Source organism: Lissotriton helveticus, chromosome 2_1 (genome assembly GCF_964261635.1).
Source record: "Lissotriton helveticus chromosome 2_1, aLisHel1.1, whole genome shotgun sequence".
In the NCBI taxonomy this organism is placed as follows: Eukaryota; Metazoa; Chordata; class Amphibia; order Caudata; family Salamandridae; genus Lissotriton; species Lissotriton helveticus.
This window is the reverse complement of record NC_136059.1, coordinates 1,037,969,796-1,037,986,308: the sequence shown is the minus strand read 5'-3', so window position 1 is coordinate 1,037,986,308 and position 16,513 is coordinate 1,037,969,796. Positions and strand designations below refer to the sequence as shown.

General features: G+C 40.0%; 1 protein-coding gene across 19 annotated transcripts in view; it reads right to left on the bottom strand.

The window, feature by feature from the left end:
- Positions 1 to 16,513, bottom strand: part of LOC144819585 (uncharacterized) — a 211,414-nt gene that overhangs the window by 60,226 nt on the left and 134,675 nt on the right. The gene's annotated exons all lie outside the window — the stretch shown is intronic.

The following is a 16,513-nucleotide window of genomic DNA, read 5'->3' as shown; positions in this document are numbered from 1 at the left end:
GTGCCTCTGCATTCTCCTCGGGAATGTCCACTTTATGAGGCATGTCTGCACTGGTCCGGTAGGTAAGCTGGAGCGTTCTTGAGCTCAGCTAACTTTCACCTTTCGTTCTTGAACGAGACTAGAAAAAGGCCTGTGGATTGTAAAAGAGAAACTGTATTTTAGAGTCAAGGACAGAAGGAAGGTACGCGTCATGAGGAGTGTATCAAGAAGACTCAGAGGCAGTGCAATCACTACTTTTTCCACAAGTCCAACACACATACACACACACAGCTGCATTTCAAAAACGTACCTCTCTCTATTTCACACAGCTGAGTACTAGGCCTCAGATACTTGGTTTACCTTAGAACTGAAGTTGATACTTAATAACTTCTTGCTTCTAGCTATTGATGAGGTAGTCCTACAGCTCCCACCGTGAGTTCTTCCATGACAATCCTACAGTCCTGACTCCGAGTAACGCCGTCCCAGACCAGTCATCATGATCATCATGATTCACGATGACCCGAGCAAGATAGATGTGGAGTGCAGTGCACTGCTGTTAAAGAACAAGTAGAGAATCAAATAGAATTGCAGTATTTTGCACAGGTTTTTGTTTGTTAACTGAAGTGACTGTTCTGGTCTCTGAAGAACCAGAAAAACGAGAACACCCTGCAATTCATTAAATCTGGCTAAGTGTAAAAGGGCTGATCATCACCTACAGGGAAAAATAAATTAGCTCCCATCATTCAAGCCCCAAACAATGCAAATCAATATTCATCTCAAGAAATCTCCCATATTACAGTTCAAAACGTTCCCTCCCTCAGTGTCTGACACCACATGAATCATCTTAAATCATCGCTCACGCAATCAGTCACTCACTGCTGCAATAGTTGAAGTTACCTCATCCAATCAAAGCGTAGGTTGTTCACATAGGTATTCAATAATCTTTAATGCAGGCAACGCATTGGAATTTGGTATTGGCAGGCATTCTTGTAGGTAATAAATAATTTTATGGGGCAGCCGTTCTAGTGGTGAGTGAATCAAAAAGGAATAGGCATTAGGCAATAGGCATGCAAGGGGGGCAGGCATTGTCCCCAATGTCATGAAGGAATTGTGGAGGTTTCTTCAATGCACACTGGTCCAACTGCAATCCGGCAATATATATCTGACTGATGAGAAAGGTGGGGCAGCATAAATCTGACACAAAAATAGTAATTTCAAACAAAACTTGGCACACACTAAGCACAGGTAATATACGGTAGGTTTTCCGTTCAATATTAGTCCTGATTAGACATTAACATGAGGAAGAGAATATGTTCTACATGAATAGTACAAACATCTAAATCTTTGGTTTCAGCAGAAATCTTTTAATCGTAGATCTTATTCAATGTTTATGTAGCTAACATGTGCTTCATCGGTTTAGCGACTTCATCAGGGCTACAACAATTAAAGATAAAATTCAGGGATACAAAACTCCCAACATACGCTAAATAGGTTATGCAAATTCATCACCAACTCAAGTGAAGTTGTGATCATCACATGCATATTCTTGATGTGCACATTTAGGTACATGTGAACATAGGTGCAACATAAATATACTTTCAAGTGTCGGTGTTCATGAATAGATCATACAGTTCATGTTTGTCTAATCCATAACTAACATCTATGTTTATTTTAGTTTCAAAAGTATATAGCAATAAATACAAGCGTAAACTTTTCTTGTGAGTTTTTAATTTACTTATAGTTAGTGTTGATCAATGTACATTAATGCAAGGGGATACGTGAAAACATCACAAAAAGAAAAGTGCAGAGAAGATCGATAGATAAGTGTCAGTATAATATACCAAGCAAAATCACAGTTATTTATCAGTTGTATAAAACCTTATAATCCCAGTGTGATAATGGTCATGTGATAAGTAATCACATACCTGGTTGAAACAAGTAAGGTCAGAGGGTAGGCATGGCTGTGATCAAAGGTCAGTGTGCCACACAAGATTTATTCTTGCTATGCAGATTGGTTAAGTAATGGTTAATGATAATATACAACAAATCTGTGGGGAACCAAAAGGAAATAATAACGCCATACAAAATGACAGTGCCGACAACCTGCCTACACACAGCAGTAGACTACGTTAAGCTATATTGGGTGCTGCAGCTTTAACTGTATAGCTAGGGAATGGTGCGATCCAATATTAAAGAGCTCCCATGGTATGGAGTAGTACGAAGCAATAGTCACAGTATAGGCTGTATCATAATAATGCAACGTATACTCCCTAACCCTGCCAACTTAGGGCGAGCAAAGCAAAACCAAAGGGGATGATGGACGGAGTGTTGAACATTGCAAGCACTCACCCCCAGGATGCTTGTTTTCGGTCCAGGGAAGACATGGCTTGGCAGTTTGGGCTGGACTGTTCCGATGAGGCACAGGGTCAGACTGATTTGCATATGGCCATGTCGGAACTGGGGTGGCGGAGTGAGCTAAAGAATGGTGATGGATTAAACCCAGATCAGTTGACTGGGGGTGAGTGTTTGATTTGCTCAAACGCTCCGTCCATCATCCCCTTTTGTATCGCTTTGTTCGCCCTTAGTTGGCAGGGTATGCTCAGACGTGAGTCCCTTGCTCACTCTGCCACTGGATTCAAGATAGCCTGGCTGATGAGGATTATGAATCCGAAACCGGTCCCAGGATGCTTGTTTCCGGTCCAGGGAAGACATGGCTTGGCAGTTCGGGCTGGACTGTTCCCATGAGGCACAGGGTCAGACTGATTTGCATATGGCCATGTCTGAACTGGGGTGGCGGAGTGAGCTAAAGAATGGTGATGGATTAAACCCAGATCAGTTGACTGGGGGTGAGTGTTTGATTTGCTCAAACGCTCCGTCCATCATCCCCTTTTGTATCGATCAGTATTCTACCTACGAAACTTTTCCCTATGTTAGAAAGCCAACTACTTATAGAGGAGAGACCATCAGTGAGTCTCTTCCATGCACTATCAACCTCCAGTGGTTTAAGCTCTTTTTCCAAATTAGCAATATTTCTCACATACTTTTTAATTTCAACACTTTTGTCTGGTATATAAGTGCAACAATGTTGCGCTTTCAGCATTCTACAGACTCCGCCCTCTTTTGCCAATAATGTATCAAGAGCAAGTCGATTTTGTAAAACCATTGATCTGATCGCAACCAATTTGGTATTGACCATCAAGAATCCTCCAGCAGTGTCAGTTGATAACCGATCCACTACTGTTGACAATTTGCAAATTCTTTGCGTATTCAGAGCCACTCCCACTGTAGGTATCAATACACTAAATATATCACCTACTATTTCACCAAAACTAGCTCTTTTGCTACTTATTAATCCATTAGTTTCTTCATTGCTTCCAGTGATTTTATCCACATGATATATTTCGTGGAAGACTATTCCAAATTAACAACTGCCATACCAGTGATCTGGCAATTTATAATAAGCCTTGTTTCCACATATATAATAAATTCCAGGAAACACAGGTTCAGTTCCATCTTTGAAACCCCAACCCCTAATTACCTTAAAATTGTGTTCACATTCACTGGAACCAATGAATATATTGTTATAATAACTAGTTCTTTCTCTATGGAGACAGAGTTTCCCCTTCTTTTCAAAATCCAGCAACATAGCAGCATGAGTCTTGCCATTCAGGGTAGACCCTATATTTCCAGCCCATTTAGGAATTTCATGATTCTTGTCATTTGCTTTTCTTTGGAAACTCTTTTTTTTCTCTACCATATTCAAAAAAAAATCTCTTTTTCTTGTAATGAGCATGTTAAATTATTCTTGTGTGCTTCAGCTAAATCTATTGTACCTATTGTTAGAAAATATTCACCCATGTAACGTGTTGCATCACTAGTAGTATGTACAGGATTCAGGTTACTACGTATAGGAAGTTCAGAATATATCACATCTGAGTGAGAATAGTAATACTGTAAAGGTCCTTTCTTAAAGAATAAACTAGCTAAAACACTACATGAAATGCCATATGTTAAATGTAAATGGTGGTAGGGCCCACCTTCAGCTACTGAAGTAGGCAATTTCATACAAACATAGCAATCGTCTATTTCCATAGCTTCTATATAATGTACTAACAGATTTGCAAATACGTTTAGGTGAGTTCTGTTTTTAAATCTAGTATAATGCAGTCTTTCCTCATCTGATGCTTCTAAATCTGCTTTTTGTGGTCTAATGCTAAGTGCTTCCTCTTGTGTATCTATTCTTGCAGTGGTATCTTCTGTTTGTAGCTCATCTGTATCTACTACTGGTTGCTTATTAGTCATTCTTCATTTCTCTACTCATGATGTAAGGAATAACTATTGTCAGTCCTATCCATACTATGAATACTATTGCTATACTACATACACATACTCTACAGCATGTTTTTAAACAATTTCTTTTCGGTCTTCCATTAACAGTACGATCAGCCATTTATGACTAAGGAGAATTACCCCTCTTTGTAACTTTTACACAGCTTCTTTACCCTGTGAGAATTTCAGGTTGGTCTCACTCCTTCGTCAGTTTGATCAGTAATTAATTTTTCATCACTTTCATCACTTATTTCCAAGTTTTCAAAATATTCCAAAACGATGTAGGTCCATTCAGGGTCTTTGTATTTATTATTCAGTCTTTTTAATCGTGGACTTCTTCTTTTTGGTTGGATCATAGGTTGGTCAGCTTGACTTGATATCTCATTTACCTGTTCAGGTTCTTCATTAATTGTCTTTAAACGTAGTTTCAGTCTTTTGACAAACCTAGGCCATTTGTCTTCCTTGTCTTTTAGCTGGCACTGTGCTTTGGCCTTCTTCCAATGCTCTATTATTTTCATTCAGTTGTGGCACATCTATGTCGATGTTTTCTTCTGTATCCCACTCTATCTGACTAGGTCCAGGTCTTATTACAGTTTCTTCTGCCTGGTTACTAATCTGGTCTTGTTCAGGTATTTGCTGAATTTGATTTTTTCTTTGTTTTGATTCACCTTCTCCTTCCTGAACACCATTTTCTAGACCTATCTGGTCCTGCTCGGGCTCTTCGAACTCTTGTTTTTCTTCTGCCTGAGCTTTCGCCTAAATACCTGTCTGTACCTTCTCAGTTTCTGGAGTTCTTGGTGGAGTGTTGATTATCTGAGTATTCTGATCTATCCCTATCTGATCCTCCTCAGAATCACTTTTGACTTGTATTTCTATGATCTGAGCACCTTTTTCTATACCGGTCTCATCCTCACTATTATTCTGACTGTCTAAATAAACTTGGCTTCTGGTTCTCACATATTCTGCAGGTATATCAATTATTGGAATCCAATCATCTTGACTGGTGCTCGGTTGTTCCTCTTCAGCTACTTCAGGGTCGATATCTTGAGACCCTTCAGCTGCACAACCTTCAGCTTCAGTTTTATTAGGTCCAGTCACTCTTTTTGTGTGACTAGCATGAATCCAATGTGGAACTCCTGCACATTTTACAGCTGTGGTGGTAACTAAATTCACTTGACGTTGTTTTCCCCACCTCGGTGCAAGGCAAGATTTTCGAGTATGTTTCTTTAGCACTACCCAATCACCTGGGTTCAGATCATGTCCTGGAGTGGCTTGTCTGGCGACAGCGTCTTCCCCAACCTGGTGAGAGATAGAACGCACTTGGTCAGCCAGTTCTTTGCAGTACTCCAGTACTAAATCGTCAGATAAACTTATCAGCTTATGTCCTGGCACCCATGCTTGCCTCATAGCTCTTCCTATTAGTATTTCATGGGGACTCAGGCCTGTGTTCCGGTCTGGACTACTTTTAAGTCCCATCAGAACAAGTGGCAAAGCATCTGGCCACTCCACTCGGGTAGACTCATACATCTTTCCCAATCTTGACTTGATTGTGCCATTCAATTGTTCTACCACTCCAGAAGCCTCTGGGCGATATGCACAGTGCAGTTTTTGCTTAATTTTGAATGCTTCACAGATTAGGCCAATTATTTAATTATTAAAATGGCAGCCTCGGTCTGATTCAATTGTTACTGGAAAACCAAAACGTGGTAAAAGCTCTCTAAGTAGAAGTTTGGCTACAGTGATGCTATCATTTCTGCATGTAAGGTAAGCTTCCACCCATTTTGAAAACAGGCAGACACTGACAAGAATGTACTTTAGTCCTCGACAAGGAGGTAACTGAATGAAACCAATCAGCAATCGTTCATTCTCGCAATTTTACAAAAGCATTCATGCCACTCTACTGGGTCCGTTGCTCTTTTCTTTGTCATTTGTATCAGTGGTTTTGCTAGGACTGCAAATCCCACAATCCATTGCCTGCAGTAACCTACTACCCCAAGGAACATTCTGATTTCTTTCTGAGTTTGGGGTAAATTCATGTTTCTGATTATCCTGATTCTTTCTAAGGTAACCCTTCTGACGCCCCTTTCTATCTGGTGCCCCAGATATTTTACTGACGTTGTGCAGAATTGTAATTTCTCTGGTGACACTTTATGTCCTCCTTCACCTAAATAGTTCAGTAAAGCAATGGTATCAACAACACAGTCATTTCGTGTTTTAGACGCCACCAAGAGGTCGTCTATATACTGAACCAGGACTGACTGTCCTGGCAGTACTAATGACTCAAGGCACTTTTTCAAAATCTGATTAAAAATTGAGGGACTCTCTGTGTCCCCCTGAGGGACACGATTCCAAACATAAACATGACTGTCGAATTCAAATGAGAAAAGAAATTTGCTATCTGGGTGTAATGGAATCGAAAAGAATGCATGACATAAATCAATGACAGTAAACCATCCAGCCTCCCATGGTATCTGATACAGAATCACCCCAGGGTTTGGCACGACTGGACAGCATGGAACGACAATCTTATTAATTTTTCTGAGGTCTTGTATGACCCTGTACTTGCCGCTCGGTTTCTTTATACCAATTATCGGTGAATTACAAGGACTGCTCATTATTTCTTGTAAAATGCCTGCTTCAACCAAACATTTTATGTCTGCTGCAACACCTGCTTTTATTTCTGAGCTCATTTTGTACTGTCGAGTATTTGGGTAAACTGCACCTTCCTTTACTGTCACTTTTATTGGATCAACATTTGCCATTATTCCTACATCTTTTCCAGTAAAATCCCATACATTAGGTTTTACAGTCTGTTGTAGTTCCTCGGGTAAGTCTTCTATTGTCAGTCTTTGTCAGTCTTTTAGTCTCTGTCTCTTGTTTTGCTAACATCACTTTATAGACTCCATCATCATCTGGAGTTTGAATTTCAACACCATTTGGGGTACAGAAAATGGAGCAATTTATTTTGCACAGCAAGTCACGACCAGACAGCTTAAATGGACTTGAATCGCATACAAGTTCTCTATTATAACTTCCATTGGTTCTGTAACTGGGGTACTAATTTGTTTATTAGAAACGCCCACTACTTGGATCGCTTCTCCCAAGAGGGGTAGGTTTGGAACGTCTGCTGTTCTCACAGTAGAATGGGTAGCACCCGTATCCAATAGAAAGGTGGCATCATTTCCTTCAACCTTTCCTTTAATGTATGGACCTGACTGGTCTACCGGCAAGGAGGCGCCAAGCACACACTCCTCGTCCTCCCCTCTCAGGCACCGTCAGTAAGGTTCTTCAATGAAAAATGTATCACTTAAAAGACATTGTGAAATTGCTGAATCTTTCCTGTCACTTCCCTCCCACTTTGCAGTATCTACACTCTGTTGTGCTTTGCTCCTGTAATTTGGCATAGGTGCAGGGGGTAACTGGTTTTGTATTACCTGCTGCTGTGTCTTCCGTGGCAACTCATTCTGCATCTGTGGATTCAAATCATTAGTTTGCATGTTACCATTTTGCACAGCCTTACACTCGTTCTTCCAGTGCCCCAACTTGCCACACCCGTGACAAGGAAACTTCCTTTTCGCTTCCTTTCTATTGAATTTTCCCCTTGGTTTTCCTCCACTTCCATCCCCCTGATTCTGATTACTACTTAATTGGTTTAACTGGAGCTCTTGTTGCTCTGCTAGTTTTACTTGTGCCCACATTACCTTTTCTTTTAACTCTTCGTTTATTATCAAGTTCATCTTCACAATATTTAGCATATTTAAGGATTTCATCTTCAGGTTTAGCTTGCCAACAAATTTTATGATCTTTAATCCATTGTGAAATTTCTGGTTTCAATCTTGACACAAACCGATAAATGAAATGAGTCATATCCTTCATGTCTATGTTATCTAATCCACTATATTGTTTAAACACTTGCTATAAGCGTTCATAATATGCATGCACAGATTCATCTTTATTCTGAGTGGTTCTATCTATTCTAGTCCCTGTCTTTGGGTCTCTAGGGTACTCATCACTAGGCCAGTCGACAGCAATTTTACATTCTGTCCACAATCTACAGGTACAACAATGTCAAATAATCCATCTAAATCTTTCAAAAGACATTTTTAAACCTTCACAAATCTCTCGACTTGTCTGTACCATTCTGCAGGTTTCTCACGAAGTTTTGGAAAATCATTTGTAAATGACAAAATATCCTGTCGGGACCATGAGACATGCACATAACCTCCACTTGGTACCTCTCTCATAGGACATCATTTTTCCACTTTTTCTGCTTCTTTTAATACATATTCAGATGTAATTTTTGATCGAGCTTCTTCCTTTTTCTTTGCCCATCTAGATCTCCATTTTTCTATATCACCCCATTTTGCAATAAGGTCAAAAGCTCCCTAATTTGTACTTTTCTTCCTGACACATTCATGTTTTCCAAATCTTTGTCAGAGAATTCAGCTTGATATGGTTTCTGTAATACTTTAGATTTGCCAATGTCAATTCCCATACTAGCAGCCATATCTGTTTTTCGTGTACCACTCTGGTATTTCTAGTAATGCTTTTACATATGAATAGTAATTCATCTTCACTGAGTGTATTTAACCTGTCCACTCCCACATTCCCAGCCATCAATTCTTCTAATTTGATTCTTAATTTATATATATCCTATACTTTTGGCTGTGACTTTGTTTTTTTTATTTCTCGTGACCACCTCTCTATTTCTTCTGGAGTTACTACTGTGGCACTTCTTGTACCTGAGGATGTCTCAATCTGTACCTCTCTTAGATTTGTAGGTGTCACTTTCCTAACCGAATCACTCACTGGTTCTCTTATTGGTAAGTCCATTAGGGAAATCACTGACTCACATTCACTTGCCTGATTGACTACTATTAAAGGTTCCTTTCTTAGCTGTGCTACAGGTGTAGTTATAACAGGAAGATTAGGACCAACTTGTTTATCTCTGTACAAGGGAACAACTGGACCAATAGTTACCGGAATTGTCAAGGTTTCGGGACTTGTATTGAATTGAGAAATCTTTTGAATTAACTAATTTCTTTGTTTATTTAATGCCTCTCGTTCTCTATCTTGCAATACTTTTTCTATGGAAGTCTCATGTACCACTTGCGGAATAAGAGGTGGTTTCAGAAACGGTGCATTTGGATTTACAGTGCTTGGTTCCTCATTATCAGGTGGTGGATTTTTCATTAACAAACCCGCCATATAATCATCATCTGACTCACCACTAGTCATTAAATGTTTTGTTTTCTCAGTCTTTTTACTTCCAGTGGGCTCTTCTAAGGTTAATACTGGATATAGTCCTTCCACTATCATGTTCTGTCTCCATTGTTTCATTTGTTTATCTCTAGTTTCTCGTGGAAATTTTGGGCAGAACTTACTCAATCCTTTGTCAGTTCTGGGTCTGTCTCACTCAAAAGCCTCAATCTCCCATTCTGCTAGTGCCTCATACTGCGTTAGTCTAGGTCTAGGTCTAGGATGTAAATCATTCATTCGTGTCTTTCAATTAAACAAAATCCTGCCATTAAACCTAGTGGAAATGCCAAAATTCTGTCATCTTTAGTGTATTCCACCCAATTCTCTAACCATACACAAGTGTGGTAACCCCTGTCAAACATCATAAATGATGCGGGCGTATTTGGTGGTGGAATATTAACTCCTTCTCTAGTTTTAATTGGTTTAGATTCTTTTTTAAAGAAATTCCTAACTCTTTTTACGAATGATATTGTTCTCTCACCTCCATACATTTTGTAAGGTCTGCCCCTTAACATCTGTTCTCTAGCAAACCCTAAGTATCTTCTATCAGGTCGAGTCTCTGTAATTCCTGGATTTAAATACCACATATATTTGGATTTTTTTTTAAACTTGTACGAATATACTCAAATTGTTTACAAAAATACTTCCAATACTAGCGCGTCTTTTATTTTCTTCAACCAATCAACAATGTGGTTTCAAAATATTTGTAACCAATGTTTGCACGTTTTTTCTCGTGAGACAAGTTCCCATGCTCCTGTGCTCACCCCTCCTTTACAATTACTATCTCAGCTACAGGCCCGCTGTCTCAACCAATACCAGCGCGGCTCTGAGTGACATCAGCGCAGCTCCGCAACTGACTCCCTCCTTCGCAAGGTAATGCAAAAACTCAATTCTTTTATTTTAAAGTGCAATTCCTTTTTTTTTTTTTTTTTAATTAACAACGTAAAAACATTTGCCACTGTACTCGAGTGACTAGAAAGGAAAGATATATTTCACTGCAAGTAAATCCCTTCCGTTTACTTTTCATGTACTACGAGTAAATCCCTTCTGCCTACCCTTCATACAAGCATTGGAGAACCTGCTACTTCTCTAGATTTATCCCTTACTGGAATATACTTAGACCAGAGTTTCACCAGCGAACCCCCCTGCTATCACTCAAGCTCAGATGAACCTGCTACTCCTTCCGTGTGACCCTTTCTAGGGGATATCACACCGAACGTTTTGCTAGCAAACTCTTTGCTATCATTTATTCATACATTCATACAGAAAATTCCCTAAATAGTGCTTCCGGTTTTACCTAACCATGCACTAACTTGCGAGTAAGTGACCTCACTGCGATGTGGCTTCCATTTACCACCTGCTATTCTGCCCCCGGGGATTCCAGACAAAACATATAACAGGTACGAACAATTTTGGTTAATACATAAAATCAATACAGCATCAATAATAAAATGTCAATAATATTTCAAGTAATATCACATTTGATCGATCAATAATTAACTATCTAACTAACTACCTATTTTAACTAAACCCTAACCTTACCTCTGCTACCAAAATAATATACTGATAGAGCGTGCAAGTCACCCGTCTGTGAATTTACCATACTCACCTGGGCCCATAATCAATAATATTTAATTTACTCAGGTAACCTTTTCTCTACTACCAGTTTATTTTACCTACTAGGTCCTATATCATTTACTTACCAATCCCTGTCACTGGTACCTGTAAACCTATTGGATCAGGGTGTTAGAATAATAGGAAAAATAACATTTGCACTCATGTAATAACCACATACTCGGGAAGTTTTAAACTCTTTATCTAAGTTTCTTAAATGGTCTTGATCCAAAGATTAAACACGAGTAAACTCTCAATAATGAAGATTAGAATCAAAATATAACTATGCAAAAGATGTATTAAACTGATTTTGATCATTTAGCAATAGGAAGGAAAAGAAAGGGAACATAAAATATGATCAAATGTTTTAGGCATTTAACAAAAGGGAGGGGAAAAAAGGAACATGTCAAACTTTAGCAATAGGAAGGGTAAAGAGAAGAACATAATATGCAAGTACTATTATCAAGTATGTAACATTTAGGGAGGGGAAGAGAAGGAAGCAAACTATGACAAATCCACACGAATTGATATTTACCTAGGAATGGTGTGAAGAACTAACCCTGGCCACAGGTCAGTTTAAAGGACAGAACCCCGAAAGTTGCAGTCGCCAGTAGGCTTGTAGGTGCAGATCAGAATCAGGACAGGTAAAAAAAGATTTGGATCAGGACAGGACGACCAGAGGTTAAGACCAGCACCCGCAGTTCAGTTGCAACGCCTGCGCTACTCCCTCTCTGCAGCTAATAGTCAGAACCCCGATTGGGTTATCGATTTCACTGACAAAAGGGCTTCGCCAGCACCTTAGCTTCCCGGACCCCGATTGGGTCAGCGAATCTTCTGACAGAGTGCTCCGCAGCACTTCTGCTCTCGATCACCTATTGAGTGCATTGGGTCAGTGACAGGTCAGCTATTCGGACAAGTCGGACAATTTCTCTAGCTAAACCTACGCTAGTTATTCTATTTTCCTAGTCAGTGTACCACCCCCCAAATGTTGCAAGTGTAAGGATTCCCAATTTTGATTGGACAGAAAATTGAGGAGAGGTCATCACACCATACCAAAATGTAACTTTTACTCTCTCATATTTAAATTTTTGTTCCCGCCCATCAAATTTAGGTTCTCATGACGACTTTATTCCACCCAACAATTAATGTTCTATTGGTAAATACATTGTTATAACATTGTATAAATGAGTTTCCTTCGACAGGGGTAAAAGTTCGTCTTCCCAGGCACATCGTGGATGAAACTGTTCTTTGGCAATCATTCAATGTCATGACTTGATGGATTTCAAACTCTAGTGCACAGACTCAAAGGTTTCAATATGGAGTTCAGCGTCAGGCATCAGGCCCAAAATAATCAGCATGAAGAAAATAGAACAGAAACAGCTTAAGAACACAATATAAAAGAATGCACTGTATATCATGTATCTCTACTCTATACCCATTATTTTATATTTAACTATAGCATTAGGATTAAGCTGAACAAACAGCTTGACATAAGCAGCAGTGCACACTTCGTGCATGTGAAAACATAGAGCAGCCATATTAATACTAGTGCGCAGAAGCAAAAAGATTCCCTCCAAAGCATAGAGTACGTCATGTCATGTGAGTATGACAGACGCATGCGCAGTAGAAACCCATGCGGAGCAGCAGCCATCTTAGATGCAAGCGTATTATGGTTAGTAAAACACATAAGCAAGCTTCTCTCGCACACCCAGTGTTTATGTAAATTGCGGTTTTAGTAAAACAAACATGTTGATTAGTGATTTTAACGTTATTCAAGGTTCATGAATACAAGCAAGTTGCTTTACGTGTGAATCCTTGCTCCATCAATAGTATATGAGGAGCCTCCAAAATGAAGCAAAAGCTGAGGATGGCTTACATTTAGTCGTACTGTCGATATAAAATTAAATGTATATTTGGCAGTGGGCTTGTGTAATGCTTGATATTTCATAAGATTAATGTTAATACTGAGGTGAAAAGTTGATCTTTGGTTCCCCAGATCACGACGTTCTTCCAATCAATTTGAACATCTAAATATAATGAATTAATAGACCTAGGAAGCAATACCTAGGTATGTCTCAGGTGTAAAGGTAGAGTAAAGCAAGGAAACAAGGAAGTCCCTACGTAAATGGACACATTTGGAGGACACAGTTATTGTAAGTGCAAATGCGAAATAGTGCAAGAGCAAATACACCGTGCAGGTATCACTTAGTATCAGTAACCCCGTATCTGTGAACCAATCTAGATGCATATAAATGCACTGTGATTCTGAACAGCATAAGCACAAAATAACACTCATCAACAGACATAATATGTTGTAATTCCAAAACAAAAATGTCCAACATGTATCGATGCATCAAATTTCAGGTAGGCATTGAAGATTGTTATTATTGAGGAGGTTACATTCATAAAGTAAAGTAATAATATATCAGTCACCAAGAAAGTATTGGAGTTCATGGTCGATGTTCAATCTAATTTTTACGAACCTTAGTCTTAATATCGAAATTGCCACTCTGCATCGTAAATAGAGTTCCCTATTTCCCCCACGGGCATCCCTAGTTACATGATCAATACCACAATATTTGAAGCTCCTCTGTCCATGTTGTGCCGGACATTCCATTGTGTAGGTAGCTATAGGGTATCATACATCATTCAACTTGACTGCTCTCATGTGCTCCCCCACCCTTTCTTTGAGGCATTTGATTGTGCTGCCCACATATGTTCACTCACATTCGTAAAATATGAGGTACACAATATATTTGATGTTGCAAGTAATGTTGTGTTTAATGTCAAAATTTCCCACGTCTTGAACTGCAAATTGCTTAGTTTTGTGCATTGCATGTCTGCACATCCCGCAACGTCCACATTTGTAGGAACCAGGCATGTGTGTTGTAAGACAGTTTTCTTTAGGCTTTTGTTTAGGATAACTTATACTGAAGAGGTTTCTAAGTGTTCTCCCCCTCCAAAATGTGACGTTTGGTCTCACAAAAATGTGAACTTTAAGGAGTCAATCTGTGGTTAGTAAGTGCCAATATTTTTTTATGTACTTCTTAAATTGAAAAGAGAGTGTGCTGTGGTCCGTAATGAGTCTCATCTCATTCTGTCCTGCATCTTTTTGTTGCTTGGTGGAAAGTGTTCCTGGTATACTGGTCTTGACAATACGTTTTCTTGCAGCGTTCAAAACCTGATTGCTATTTTCTCTATGGAGGAGCCTCATTTCGATGTCATTGAGTGCTGTCTCACATTCTTTGTCATTACTACAATTGCTTCTAGCCCTAGTCATCTCCCCAAAGGAGATAGCATCTATTTGACATCTTGGATGTGCACTCGAAGCATGTAATATCGAGTTGTAAGATGTTGGCTTGTGAAAAAGTCTGCTCTCTATTTTGTTATTTGCAATGTACAGCTCAACATCCAGGAAAACAATATTGTCCCTACTTTACTGATATGTAAAGCTAATGTTGTATGTAGTGCTGTTCAGGTATGTTTCAAAGTCCTTCAATCGATCCATGCTTCCAGTCCAAATAATTAGACAGTCGTCTATAAAACAACCCCAGTAAAAAAATGTATAATTCCAAGGTGCGCCCTCAGGGCCCCAGACCATCTCCCTTTCAAGCCCCCCGATGAAGAGGCAGGCATAGGAGGGAGCACATCTAGAACCCATCGCGGTCCCCTTCAGTTGTCGGTACCACACATATTTAAAAACAAAAATATTGTTTGTGAGGATGAGTTCTGTCATTTGTAGCAACATGTCCGTGTTTTCCCACAGACTTGCTGATCTTTGGTTAAGAGTCTGTTTTAGAACTGCCAATACATAGTCATGTTCAATACTCGTATAGAGTGAGACCCCGTCTAAGGTCACTAGTGTCATACCTGTTTCCCACATGATGTCTGCTAGTAGGTTAAGTATGTGCTTGGTGAACTGTACATAGGATGGTACAGTTTTTTACAAGAGGTTACAAGAATACATCCAAATATTCTGATAGGTCTACCCGGAGGACTTGGTACGTTTTTGTGTACCTTCGGAAATGTGTAAATACATGGGTATCTGGGTTGAACTGCATGTAAAAATAGAAATTCATCATCATTCAGTAAACATTTACCATGCCATTTCTTTAGGTTCTGGTTAATCACGTTGATTAAGGAAGAAGCCAGATTGCTTCCCAAACGTTCATAGCATGTACTGTCATTGAGTGGTGATAGTATCTCCAACTCATAATCACTAGTGTTCATTAACATAATGTTGCCACCCTTACCAGCTTCCTTAAGTGTAATAGAGTCAGTGGTCTGGAGTGTTCTAAGAGCCGATCATTCTCTAGAGCTTAAATTATTCCTTGACACATGGCCCCCATTAGGATGATGGGCGGACTTTGTCCGCCCGCCATCCCATCGGAAAAAGGGACCGCCCACCATAAGGGCAGGGGTCCCGATGGTGGCATTAGGATGCGCCTGCCACAGTGTCGGGCGCATCCTGTATTTTTACCATTGCGGCGGGCGGTGCTGAAAGTAGAGTGCGAGTCGATAGGTAGTATTCGCTACTCACTTTTTTATGTATATGTGTGTACTGTTTGCAACAAGAAAAGTGCGAATAAAAGTTGTCTGTATCTTGTATGCACAGTATTTTTCGTGGTATATGTTGAATGTTGTCAGTCCTGTTCACTTATAAGTTGTATGTACACTGCACCATTCACTGTTTCTTTGGGTGTCGGACACGTTTACGTTAAGCTGTTTGTCACCAATGATGAGAACAGGGCCATCCTGGTGAGTACCAACCAGGGGTCCCATTGGTGGTGCGCCCGTGAGGTGACTTCCAGCTATTTCACAATTTTTTGTCGTCCCTCTAGTGAATGTTTGTCCTGTGTTGTTGTGTAATATATTAATCAGAGTATGGCTATTTTTTATCAGGGCAATAGACTGAGACACAGCAACAATCTCTATAGTTAGAAGTGTATCTGGAATGATTTCCCCGACAATCCAGATGTGTTCACTGGTCTAGAAGAAACATTGCCTATAGGACTAGGTCTTTTTGTTGTGGTACTTGAATTGAGTGGAGGGCGACCTAGCCCTGTATTTCCCTCTTGACTCCCATTTTTTGGGTGCTGAAAGCGCCGCCCGCCGCAATGGTAAAACTGCCCGTCGTGCATTTCAAAGCACAACATGACAGGAACCGCGCAGTGCCTGCCATGTTGCACTTTGAAATGCGGGGGGTACCATAGGTACCCCACCATGTGCACCCCTCAACCCCTGGAGTCCCTGGGGGCCCGCAACGGGCCCCTGCAGGGATTATCCGCATGCCTTTCCGTGGCGGCATTGCCGCCACGGAGAGGCATTCAAA